The sequence below is a fragment of the Buteo buteo genome, chromosome 16 (assembly GCF_964188355.1).
Source record: "Buteo buteo chromosome 16, bButBut1.hap1.1, whole genome shotgun sequence".
Taxonomy (NCBI): domain Eukaryota; kingdom Metazoa; phylum Chordata; class Aves; order Accipitriformes; family Accipitridae; genus Buteo; species Buteo buteo.
Window position 1 is genome coordinate 15,727,906 of NC_134186.1, and position 13,219 is coordinate 15,741,124.

A 13,219-nucleotide genomic window follows, 5' to 3' on the forward strand; every position below is an offset into this window, starting at 1 on the left:
GTGGCAGAACCAACTGTGTCCATGGGAATTGCCTTTCATGCACTTCAGAGTCTGGAGACTGTTACCAGTTTATATTCATAGTTCACACTGTTTGGTGCAGTCGAACTGGAGTTTGTTAAGCTGTTTGGATGGACAGGAGGATCACAGAGCCTATTAATCAGAAACAGAGGTTGGAGAACACTTATGTTATATATGCCATAGTTTTAAAATACTTGTAGTGACTGCTGGTGAGACCATAGCTACCGGGCGTATCAGTTTCATGTTGTGTTTCCGAATGAAATCAAGTGACATATGTATACAAAATTAGAGTATAACAAGGTCTGACTTCGTCTCTTTATCCCCCAAGGCACATGGTAAGTATAGTATTATAGCAGTGTACTTCAGTAGGACAATGTCCCTACAAAATAGATAAAAACCAGAAGTGAACTCAAGAGGCTGCATATTAAGGCAGAAGAGGGTCAGGGAAACAAAATAAATACATTTAAAATCCACAAGTGACACAGTGGAAAGACAATGTCAAGAAGTAATAAACTATTTTCTTTTTAAGCCCTTCACACCAGCAAACGTGTGACGATGCAGAGATGAAAGATCAGAGACCTAAAAAGCAGATATGAGAGGCTGGTATAAAAGTCTTTAACAAGGCCAAGGTTTACATGCTAGCATAGATTAGCAATGGGGTCAATGTCAAAATTCTGTCTGCCCTGTAAAGTGAGACTGCAGACTGGCTACGATCAGCAATTGCTCAATCTAGTGGGTAAATACTGCTGTGTGTTGAGCAAGGTACAAGTCACAACAGAGCCCTGTTGGAAGCAGTGTTAAGACGGCTTTGTGGCACCTGATTCTTGTGGTTAGTTATTTATTAATAGTTAATAATATCAATCTGATGAATAAGTAATAGTTCTTTGAAAGCTGAATTTTTTCCTTCATGTTTTTCTTATTCTTCCACTCTTTCTTTATACACTGGTCACCCCTAAAGGTAGTTATTGTAGGTCTCATAGCACAGATTGTTTTGATTTGGGATAAAGCACAAGAGTGGTTCGGGAAATAAAATACAAAAATAAAATAGATATTAAAAAACCAAAACGCTCTGTGAAATTGTCAAGCTTGCAACTTTCACAGTGATTCTTTGTACAAAGCATGGAAATATCTATTCTTAGGACCTGGATATTAATAAACTACCACAGATTATTCCCTGTTGTTCATTTTGCAGGTCCCTGTGGAAGGGAAAGTAATTTAGGTCTTCAGGTTAGGGTTGAGGGAGAAGAGAAGAAGGTTTGAAATCACTGCATTTTAGGCTCCCTGGTTACACTTTTCTCTCTCCTCATGCTCAAAGTCATACTGGTGTTGCCACTAAAAATGGGCAGGGTCAATGCTCCTTGCAGTGCATGTTCCCGTGTGGCCCTGCATTCATCCAGGGCCAGCTGCCCCATTCCAAGGTGGACATCTCAAACCCAACAGCCCTGACCCAAGGTTCCTGGAAGGCAGCAGAAAAATTCCCACCCATTTCAGTGGATTTTTGCATCAAAGAAGGTAATCTGCCAACCTGCTGAAAGCATGTGCTGCAGCAGAAAGAGGGATTTAATCAGCACTGCAGACCCTACTCAAGCAAAGCTGCTGTTTGAGGTGAGAAGACCCTTCTGTGAAGGAGGCCTTGGGTAAGCTGGACCAGAGCGTGTGGTGGGATGTGTGCTCAACGTGGCTGGTGACTGTCTAACTGCCTGTAACAAATGACTCAGTGTACTATTTTTGATTCAGCAACAGGAGAAAGATACGTGATACAAACCTCCACACCCCCCCAAGGAGAACTATTAAAAGAGCAGAAGACATTCTTGAGACGCTGCAGATACCGCTGCCTCCATCCTGCTCTTGGCACTACTGGGTGCCTACAGAGGATGGTATGCTGCATGTTTTTCTGACTTACGCCCCTATTTTAATACATAGTGTGACTTTAAAGAATCATCACAGGGGAATGACTCAGTTTAAAAGTAATTTAAAAAAAATCAAAACCTGCAGCCCCTCTTCACCACTTGCCCCTGTCAACCTTTGCGCCTGACTGGCTGAATTTAAATGCAGATGGCAAGTCTATGAGAGGTTTCCTAACCAGCTCCCTTACTGCAAAGCTGAGCAGCCTTAAATAATCAATCCCATCTGAACTGGAGGAGGGGGGCGGATATCTTGTGATGGTGGCCCCACAGAGGACCATGTCTCCTCTTTCCTCCCCTCACAGGAGCTGGGGCCTGCCCTGGCAGGAGGCATCAAGCATCCCATCCAGTTCCTCTGCCCCTGCTGCCATGAGGGTGGTGAGGCTCTGAGCTGGGAGTAGGGCTGCCACATGCTACAGCAGGTGGTGGGAGCCATCGTTTTCCTTCCCTGACTGTTCCTTGTTTATTTGCTGTTTTAAGTGGCAAATACCTCTTACTGTTTTGCATTTATGTTTTCTCTACCCAAGAGAGGATAGGCACAGTGTATAAATAGCACTGTTATTGTTATAATCTTAATAATGTTATTCCTGAGCAGAGCTGAGGCACAGAGATTGATAGCAAGCATCCATGCCAGCAGCAGAAGCCCTTGACTTCAGTGAGCTTCAAATAAGGCCCCCATGTTCAATCCTGGGCCTTTAAATCCAAGAGAGCTTGCTAGGGAGTTCATTAGCACCAGGATTTCGCACTTAGGGTTGGGTACTATTAGGTTAACGGGGTGGGAAGCTGACTCAAGTAGTCCCTGACAGTGCCTTTGCTACAACAGTGATGCTGTTCCCAGTGTTCTATGTTAAAAGTCTCCTTCTGATTCAGTATCTCCTGGGAACTTCTTCTTGTGCCTTGTGAATAAAAATCTTGTTTTATTTCCTTTTTTCTAACATGAGAGAATATGGCCCTATGCATATGGTATAATCCTATATACTGAAGTATTTGAGTGATTTGAATGTTTATGTTGTGTTCTGAGATCAGCTTGCCCTGTTTGTCAAGTACCTGAAAAGAGGTTGTAGCGAGGTGGGTGCTGGTCTCTTTTCCCAAGTAACAAGTATTAGGACAAGAGGAAATGGCCCCAAGTTACACTAGGGGAGGTTTAGATTGGATATTAGGAAAAATTTCTTCAGCAAAAGGGTTATCAAGCATTGGAACAGGCTGCCCAGGGAAGTGGTTGAGTCACCATCCTTGGAGGTATTTAAAAGACAGGTAGATGTGGTGCTTAGGGACATGGTTTAGTGGTGTTCTTGGCAGTGTTGGGTTTACAGTTGGACTCCATGATCTTAAAGATCTTTTCCAACCTAAATGACTATGATTCTAAGTTCTTGCAGTCTCCTGGTGAGTGCATACAAGTAATGGGAACAATATCTTCCACACCCTGCCTTTGCCCCAGATGCATTTTTCCAGCGTTGTTAGCTCTACTTTAGCTTTAGAACTTGAGAAAAAAAGTTAGCAAGATAATGCTTCTTTCATGGGATGGGTGGAGAAGAGCAGTGAGATGACCAGGAAGATTGGAGGGTTCTTCTTGCAAAATGTATGGATTTTGTTGGAGCAGAGTGCCCAGAGAGCAGCTTTCTTACGTAAAATGATGGCAAATTTTGACCCTGAGGGTAAAGAAGCTACCCTATGCAGCTGTCCCCAGTGAGGTTTTAGAAGATGACTAGCACTCTGTGGGTGTGCTGATCACTGAATACATGATGGTGGCTTGATTTTAAAGAACTAATGCCTGGCTTCACCAGCCATGGAGAAAGCTTGTGCTTGCTGAGAATTCACATAGAATTATAGGCAGTAAACAGATATTTTTCCAAAGGCAGTATCTATGTTTAGAAATGTCTCTGTAGGAAGTAGCCATTATTTTCTCACAGTTTTTTCTTCTACCAGGTGTTGTCTGGACATCCATAGCTGAAATCTTTACACGTAGAATCAAACTGCTTTACTAAATGGATGCATTTGATAGTCATATTTGATCATTCAGTTTGAAAGGTTGTTCCTTCATGTTTCCTTTTCTTAATTGTGGCATAGTTGTTATTCCTTTATTTGATTTTTTTTCCTACTTACTATGTTCATTACTGTACATAGCCTGAAAAGTATGTCACTTCTGTTGTGTTCTTGAACAGCATCTGTTTAAGGAAAAAAATAAACAAAAAGTTCCACAGCATGCCATAGCCCTGTGACCTGCAGTCAGAACTCTTCAGTTACAGTACTACCATTCAAGATGTTTCAATGGTATCACAAGTGTTTCTACTGTTATGTGCAGATCTGTCTTCACTGGAGAGAGTCCGTTTCCTTTGTTAAGTGGAGCTCAATCAAGCTTTAAAATGTAAGTTTCCTCAAAAGTTTCATCTTCAGTAGAAAACTCACATCTGATCCTACATTCTTCATTCTGCTTTTCTGTTTTGCTAGTTACACAGGAGGTGAAACCAGATCCATCCTCATAGCCTTTATTTTCTACTTCTTCCTCAGTTGGGAATAGTCCCTTAAACCAGGTAACTAAACTCACCCTGTTTCTGTTCCTTCCAGATACACAGCACTGACATGTCACATCCACGTTAGCCTTTGGATGCGCAGTAATGCACTTTATCTTCCAAGTGGTAACTGCTTCTCGGCTAGATGGATGAGAATGTTTGATTTTAATTTTTCAGAGAGAGGAGAATAAAGGTCTTGGCACCAAAGCCACTCCATAAATGTGTCATGTTGGCTGAGTGGTTTGTGTTCTACTATTAAAACTGTAGTTTTCACTTTTCAGTAACGTCCCGTAACATTAAATAACTACCTGAAGAGACTAGTATGAATATAAGACTCCCTGCCTTCTTATGCCCCTTGTTTGGTCTTGGCCTTGAGCAGGCTCAATGTGAAACTGCTGTGTGCTCAGAAACCTTCTCTGTATCTCTGTTAACCTCTGGCTGGATCGCCAGAGATCCCTTACTGCCTTCTTCAGGTGACTTCCATGTCAAAAAAAGGTCTTCGTTTAACAACTACTAGCATGAATTTGGGGACAACTTCTTTAGTGGTGGTGGGCAGTATACATCCCGCCCATTTCTTCCCCTTCTACACACACATTGCTGATCCCAAACCTAGGGTCCTGTAGGAGATAGAGGGGTGTGCACCTGCTGCATAAGCCATCCTGTTGCTTCTCATACCTTCCAGTAATGTTTGCCTGGTGAGGCGAGAATCATGATCAGGAATGACATTATCAGAATGGCCTTTATAGTTTTGTTCTGTTTTAAAACTAATACTTTAAAGGTTTTGTGTGGCTGTGATTTGCAGTTAGAGACAGTTTATTATCGGCCCTGTTAGGTTCTTCTACAAAGTAGGAAGAAATACAATTATTTACAATAGTAATAATCTTATACTGACCTATCATAAAGGGAGTTAATGTATCCATAGAAATATCCACAATCTTGTATTAAAAAGTATTGCCAGATTTATACCAGTCCACAACATTTTTAGTAGTATGTTCTCATTACTCAATATTCAGTCATCACTGGTTTTCACATTGACTCTCAGGGAAACTACTCCAAAGTGTGCGAAATTCAACAGATGTCTTCTTACTGACTAAAAAAATTCTGGATGCAGTTCAGAGAGTGCCTGACTGAAATGGTGTGCCGGTAGTCATATTTCATTCATTTTTCTGAAACAGCTTAAATAAAAAAAATTACTGATCAGCGTTAGTTGAGAGGTTTGATTTGATCCTTAGTGAGTTATAGAGGGCGAGTGCTGTTAGTTCATTTTTAAAGTTTACAGTGTAGCTATAGCTCATTCAGTGCATAACTGTGGGATGGAAAATCTGATAATTTCCATATTATTCTGACATATAGAAATACTTCCTCAAAATTATACTCTCCTTTAGGTAAGATTCCAATACCTCTAATAACTTTGTGGGGTGTCTTATTCCATTATCCAGCCACACTAGAAGAAGCTTGAGTGTTTGCAAACTAGTATTCAAATTTAAACTAACTTCCAAGACTTAACAAACAATAATAAAACAATACAGTTTACCTGCAAGCTTGAGTTGAAAGGCTTGTTCTACACAATGTTGAGTTGCTGGATGAAAAACCTCACACCTTAATATTTTAATATTGTCAGATGTCTTTGGAGACAACAGTTGTTTGCTCATATAGAAACATAATCCATTTTCTCCAATATTAGTTTTTATGACTTGGTTGGCTTCAGGTAACTCTGTCTAGTGTTCCTGGCTCTGATACATACATACATACATATAACGCTTGATGTTGTTGGGTACAAAATTTGATATGGAAAGTTCAAGACAGACAGTCTTATTGACTGTGGTTTGTGTAAGAATTTCTCTTATCTTGGGGACAAAAGGAGACTTTGCTAAAGCAAGAGAGAAAGTCTTCCATTAAAAAGCTGCTGCAGTAAAATTCTCTTGGAACACTAAGCCAAGAGTGACTTATTACAGAATAAAGAATTGCAACAGGAAAAAATTATATGCCTGCTGTTCTTTGAGTGCTCTGTACCTGAACTCAGTTAGACACTGCACTTCCATGCGTACGTACACAGTGTGTCATACTGCATATGTTAAAAGAGAGACATTTTGCTCTTTGTTAACGGGTGTGGGGTTTTTTTCTGGCAGCAGGAATAAGATCAAAGTATGAGTCCTATCAACATGATAGCAATTAAGCACTTGTCTTGAGTAGGCTGGTTTTGGCCCATTCACCATCACTTCCACCAACTAAAATATTCTGTTACTTTGCTACAAAATAAGAAAAGATCAGTAATTTGAGGACAAACTAGTTAAGAAGTAACCCCCAGACAAGGGTTTGATGCTAACACTCCTCAAGTATGAAATCTAAAATCTATATTGCTTTCTCACCACTAGAATTTTACAGCAGGGTAAATAAGAAATTATATCTTGTGGTTGAGAGAGGAGAGGGAAAGTGAAATTGCTCCTGCCAGATGTGATATCTCTGGGAAAGCAAACTGGTGGTGAAATGGCTGGGTTAAAGATAACAGAAACTCAATTTTTTTTTATTTCTCTTTTTTTTTTTTTTTGCCAGCCACTTTACTTTTAGCAAATTTCATAGTGGAGAATATAACATTCTTCACTCATTTTGAAATAAAACAATTCAAGGAAAGCAAAAATCCAAGTTAAAGTCAACCTTTGTTTATATCAGTTTGTTGGAACTTTTGTAGAGACTCTCACTAGCAAAAATAACATGCCAAGTAAATATACGTACTGGCACGCTGCATGGACTAATTCAATAGAAAGCTACAGCCAGGGTCTCCTGGGGCTGAATCATGCTTGCACAGTGACTTGTAAGTTACACCTTCCTGTCCCAAATGACTCTGTACAGCTGAAATAAAATTATTTTCCCCCTCAAGTTACATCAAGTAGTGCTCTGTACTGCTGTTAAAGTGAAAGGACCCATAGATGTATTATACATACCTGGAAGCCTTAGAAATATCTCTTTTGTGATGTGTTTCTCCAGGCTTTGTACATTACTTTGAAAGCAATTTTTTTTGGCAAACCTGAAAGCTGTAGATGTTAGCTGAAGCACAGATTGTAAGTAGATGCAGTTGCCTGAGTGGCCCAGTAGCTCTTGTCTGATGTTATGCTTGATTATATCCTCCAGTAATCGCTGGATTTGAATCTCTTCAGGGCAGAAATCACTGACTCTACACACACATAGACACAGAGAGATGATACAGTATTTGCTAATGCTAGATAAGCAGATAAAGATGTGAAAAAGATGAAAGAAACTTGATTATTTAGCTCTTTATAGCCTATATTTGGTTATTTATACAGGAAGCAAGAGGGATCCAGTCTCAGTAAGGAATACGGTAAGTATGAGAAATAATATTCTTTTGACAGCTTAAACACAATGAACACCTAGTCCTCTGGATATGAAAATGTACTTATAATTTAGCACTTGTCCAGCTACAGGGCTTCTATAACAAATGTAACATGTAATTACATATTTTATAATATTTTCCCTGGCTTATGAAGTTCTCAGCTTCTTCTTCCTAGTCCTTCTCACGGTCACCAAAACAGCTACACCAGCACAATTTAAAAGGTGGTGAATTATGGAGTACGAGTGGTTTCCCTGCTGCAGGAGGAACAATCTGTTTACTTTCTTGTAAAGTGTCAGTGTCATCCTATTAAAAAATACTTCCTCAGGAAAATACTTCACAAACTCCAAGAGTTATTCTTTCCCTTTTTTCTTTTTTTTTTATGTAAGAGTTTCTTGAAACCTTTTAAGAGATAGAGACCGTCAAGTCTGCTCAATGGATTAGGCTCCCTGGTTTCCAGTAGGGTAGGCAGGAATACAGATGCTGTGGACACTTTGAAATTCTCAGGCTAGCTCTGTTTCTCAAGCTGAATCTAGACCTCAAGCTAGATTTAGATCTATATCTGGAACATTTTTCTTTCTTTTGCATGCATTGATTTGCAAGTGCAGTGCTATGTAGGTGTCTCACATTGGGACAAACAATCAGATCTGAGTGGGATTTTTTTAAAAATTTTTTTTCCATTTTTTAATACTTTATTAAGACAGTTCATGACAAAGCCTGTGAAATTTTATCAGGAGCAGTCCTTTGTTGCTCCTTAGATTCAGCCCTCTCAAACCTCTCTATTTCTGGCATGTCTATGGATATAAAGCTGGATGTCCAGAACCCAGCTGCTCTCATCTCACTCCAGAGCAGACTCTGAGCAAGTCTGACTTATGGCAGAGCTAACACAGGTTTAAAGGCAGTATGTCCTCTCCAGATGTTTTCAAGTGGAACAAAGAGGAGAGCATAAACATGTTGCCCAAAGAACACAGGATAAAAGAGTCACCTTGTAAACTGAGAGAATAGAATTTCCTTGTAGCACTCTTTGTGTAATGATGTCAGCAGTGAACTGCACTCCGTGGTTGTGTAAATGGAATTTGGTTTTCTTTGCATTACATTTTTGTCTCCATGAGCAAGAGACCCTTTGTTTTTAACTTCAGCATCTGTGAAGGATCCTTCTGAGAGCAACTCATCATCTTGATACCTAAAGAGTTTAATTCCTTCAGGAAAGAAGGAATGGGCTCTGCAAGTTAAAGTGAATGACTCCACAGCAGTTGGCATGTCCATTAAACATTGCACTGCATCCAATGCTGGTAGGGATAAAAAGCAAATCATCGGATTTCTTTAAATTTTATCAAGATACGATACAGCACTGCAAGGTACTGATTGGGGGTTTCCCCCTCCCCAAGATACTGAGCCTCATGGCCCCCAGAGAAACCCGTGCTGGAAGCCCATAAGATAGGCAAAAAGACAAGGGTTGGGGAAGGATGAGCTTCACAGTTGCACCCTATGCAGCTGTGAAATTCCTCTGAAGAAGAACCAAGGACGTGTTTGAAGGGTATTTGTTTCCCCAGTTAGAGAGATTCAGTGACTATGACCAACAGAGTTTGAGAGATTAAGCTGCCTTCTGTGAAGAGAATGTGCCTTCTCTGGGGAAATGGTTTCCAGACATCTTAAGATCTAGGGAAATGTTTTGCATCCTCATAGTTCCTGAGGGCCTGTGAGGGAAATGACCAGCTGTTGGAGAACTGAGAGTAGTGGTTAAGACAGCTATCTGGAGAAAATATATAGTATTACTAAGAGCAATTCTGTGTGAGCCCATAGGAATAACTGTATATTCATGTGAGGGTGTCTGGGTTAGAAGAAATGGCTGCCACAGCACTGGAGACAAAGAAAACCCATCCTTGTAACAGTGAGTTGAAAATCTGGGAGTCCTAAGGTGGACACTTGCTTTGAAAAATTATCCGTTTTAACACCAACCATAGCCCTACCAACTGTAAATCCAGACAGCTACTGTCTTCCAGAAATTAAATCATACCCTCACTGCATGGCAAAGCAGTTTGCTTACCTATGACAGTCAGTGGCATTGTCCACTCAAGAAGATGCCACTTAAGAGCATCATAAATGGTTTCGATGGGAAGCTCTGCCCTGTTGTGCTCTCATAAACTTGGAGAAACATGAACAGTGTGTGGAGCCATGAAAGCGCCGTTCTCTTCTACGTGCACCCGAAACTGAAAAGCTTTCAGATCCACCCGGTCCTTTAGCAGAATTGCTTTCTCTTGTCTTGCAACGTTACATTGCACATTACTCCAGAAGAAAATTTGTACCTTTGTCTCTTGTAGATACTTCAGATAAAAAGTTTAGTGTTAATGGTTTGGGATGAAAGCCCACAATCTGGTGATTCAAAACAGCTTCTTCCAAATGCTTCATTTCTGTGCTTCCTTTGAACGCTAGTATTTTTTGAGGAACTGTAAGGAAAAAAAGGGATACGTTTGCTTCTAGATGCACGTTAAATTAAAAAGAACAAGAAAAAGAAATGAACACTAATTGTTCTCTCTCTCCTGCATGAACTACATCCAGTCAGCAGTATGCTTGCTATCAGGAGGGGCTTGGGATGGTACATGGCTTGCTTCTCCCTTGCCTCCATCCAGGCAGGCAGTGCTGTGCCAGGAAGATCTTCTCTGCTACCCTGCGGATGTGGCCGGACGCTGCCCTCTGCATCACAGGGCGGCTTTGCCCCTTCCTTGCCAGCTGTGGGCAGATGATGTCCTCCCTCTCCAGCTGTGGGAGTGCTGGGAAGCCAGTGGTGGGAGCTGCCCCAGGAGCTTGCCCCAGGCGTTGGACAGACTGCAGCCAGCTTCTGGGCAGCGTTGAGGAGCCATGCCCCAAGGAGAACAGCTATGTGAGAAGCGAGCTGCATTTACGTGGTGCAAATGGCTGCTTCAAATAAGCTTGAGTTAGCTTTTATTTTTTTCAAATCAGAAACACGAGTTAGTTCCTCACTTTACAAAGGCTTAGATACTATACTGTGGTGGTGCATAAAAATATTTTGTTGCTTTATTGCTTAAAACGTGATTAAATTCTCTTGACTGAAGAGCTGCAATTATTTAAATAATGTTTAGTCCACCACTGTTGCCAGATTTGTGACTGCAGAGTCAGCTACAGCTAGCCAGCCTCCAAAGTTTCTTCTGTGTGAATTTGTTTGCAAAAGGGTGATTTAGATGCAGGAGCTTGTCACTGTTTCTTTTTAGTAATGAAGAAACCATATTGCCAAGCAGTTGGGAGTTACCTCTTTGAAGTTCTACTGATGACATGTGCATCAGGCGTGAGCAGGATGATATTAAGCCACTTTTTGAGTCAAACCGCGTCTTTTCAGTTAGTCCTTTGTGGCAGTATATGAACGCACCACATCTAATTCCAGCACCATATTTTGTCTATTTCATAACTACCGTTACAATTTTTTAAATTTTTTTTTTAAACAAATTTTTTAAAATGCTGTGTGCATACTTGGTGCAACACTGGTGCAACCCTGGCTTTGTCCTGAGGAGCCCGAGAGACATCTGAAACATTTAGGACATGTCTAGACTGAAAGAGGAGCTCTGACAAAGCACATATAAACTGGCAGAGACCAAACGGATACGATGCGGACGGGTGATCCCCAGCCCTCCGTGAGGCTGGTGCGGTGTGGGCAGTCAGACAGTCACGGGATCCAACCCGAACCCAGGCAGCGCAGGTCTGTGGTGCCACCCAACAGCACAGATGGGTGAGCAATCTCCAGCCTGCCTGCACCCACCCAAGTACCAAAAGAAAACATTGCTTTTAAGCAAATAGAAACAAAAGCATGTGAGTGTTGCTTTTGGGAACAGTGGCTAAAGATCACAATAGCGGTGAGGAGTATTCCAGTGCCGGCTGCTCATCCCTCCTATTAGCCTTAGAAGAAAATCATTTGCAAAAACAGTTTTCAGTGTAGAAATTGTAATACAATCAAAATAGAAACTTAGATGCTTGAAACCACTTATGTGGTTTATGGTGCTTAATGTACAGGAAAGCAATCAGTCCAAACAAAAGACAGGCAGCTGTTAATCCAGAGACTGAGCCAACTAAAATGCAACTTGGGACCTGTAAATAATAGATAAATTAATAAAGACTATTCTGATGATACTGTAATTACCTGTAGATTGAACTAAATCTACGCATCAGGACAGATGACAGGCTGGTTATTTTTCTTGTCTGAGTATTGCAAACACAGCAGAAAGTTAAAATACAGATACTTATTTAGACTATGAGTAGCTTATGTGATTTATTAAGTTCTTGATAATTTTTTAATACTCGGTAACCACAAATAACTGAACATTTACAGCGTTTAATTTTCCTCTTTCCTTGCTAAAAAGTAAAATGCATAGAAAGAGGATATTTATACTAAGAATTATAAAACTATTGTAGTTGAAAATGAGCTGTGGCTTTATGTGTAGTAATGACTTTAGAATTCCTGGGAAAAAAACTAATATAAAACAACTTAGCAAGTACATCCAAAGAAGCTGTTCCTTGAGCAGCATCAGGCACGACAATGAGTTGACATCTGTATAATCCTGTTTCCTCCAGCTGTATTTTTCGCAGAAATAGTGCAGTGTTGCCTTTCTTATTTCACTAAAGTGTATGATCCTACTCTAGGCGGACTATGGTTTCCAGCTGTAAATGTGAACAGTGCCTTTTCCTGGTCAGTATCTTGGGTTTTTTAAATACCAAGTGATTCTCGTATTGTTGTTAATCTAGTTGTGGTGTACTGTATTCAGAGATCAAGCATGGTACAGAGGTGTCTGTATTCAGAAAGAGCATCATTAGCTTAGTGCACATTTGCACTTTCAGGGTCTCTTCCAAAAGGAAACAGCATAATGTAAGAAATGCATTCTTGAAAAAAAAAAAAAAAAGCCCTTTTGAAACATGGCAGCTGTTTTTTTGGCTCTTGAGGGACCATTCAGTTTTTAGCATTCTATTTTATTATGCCACCATTCTGCTTCTTAATTAGCTCAGTAATCCTTGTCTTAGACTCCCTCTAGTGCAGAAATGGTATGCAACTGTATGTGCTTATCATGTGAAAAATCCTGTGTTAAAATCGACATTGCATCACTTCTCCATGGTACTAAATGCACTGGCAAGGTCTGCACAGCCTGTCGAACAGGTGTGGGCTCAGGAACTTCACTCGTTGCTACAGAAGTATCCAGCGTGTTCCTGTGACTGTGGAAATTTCCATACATACAAGTGTGCATAGGACTCTACTCAATGGCTGAATAATTCATCCTCTCCTCCTGGCTGGGCTTGGAATTCGCACAGCGGCGTAGCTTGGCATGAAGCACAGTGGAGGTGGATGGCTGCCTGAACCTCCATCCTGCTTTCTCCACCGTCACTGGTGATAGGGAGCACAAAAATGGAAGTCCTCTTCTCAGTGTAGTATTAACAGCAAT

General features: G+C 40.8%; 1 long non-coding RNA gene across 1 annotated transcript; it reads left to right on the top strand.

Annotated features, from left to right (window-relative positions):
* The first annotated feature begins 509 nt into the window (after positions 1-509).
* LOC142039933 (uncharacterized) lies at positions 510-8,098 on the top strand. Its single transcript, XR_012653092.1, has 3 exons — positions 510-1,655; positions 1,756-1,895; positions 4,225-8,098. It is a non-coding gene; the product is annotated as an uncharacterized LOC142039933 (long non-coding RNA).
* Positions 8,099-13,219: the final 5,121 nt, after the last annotated feature.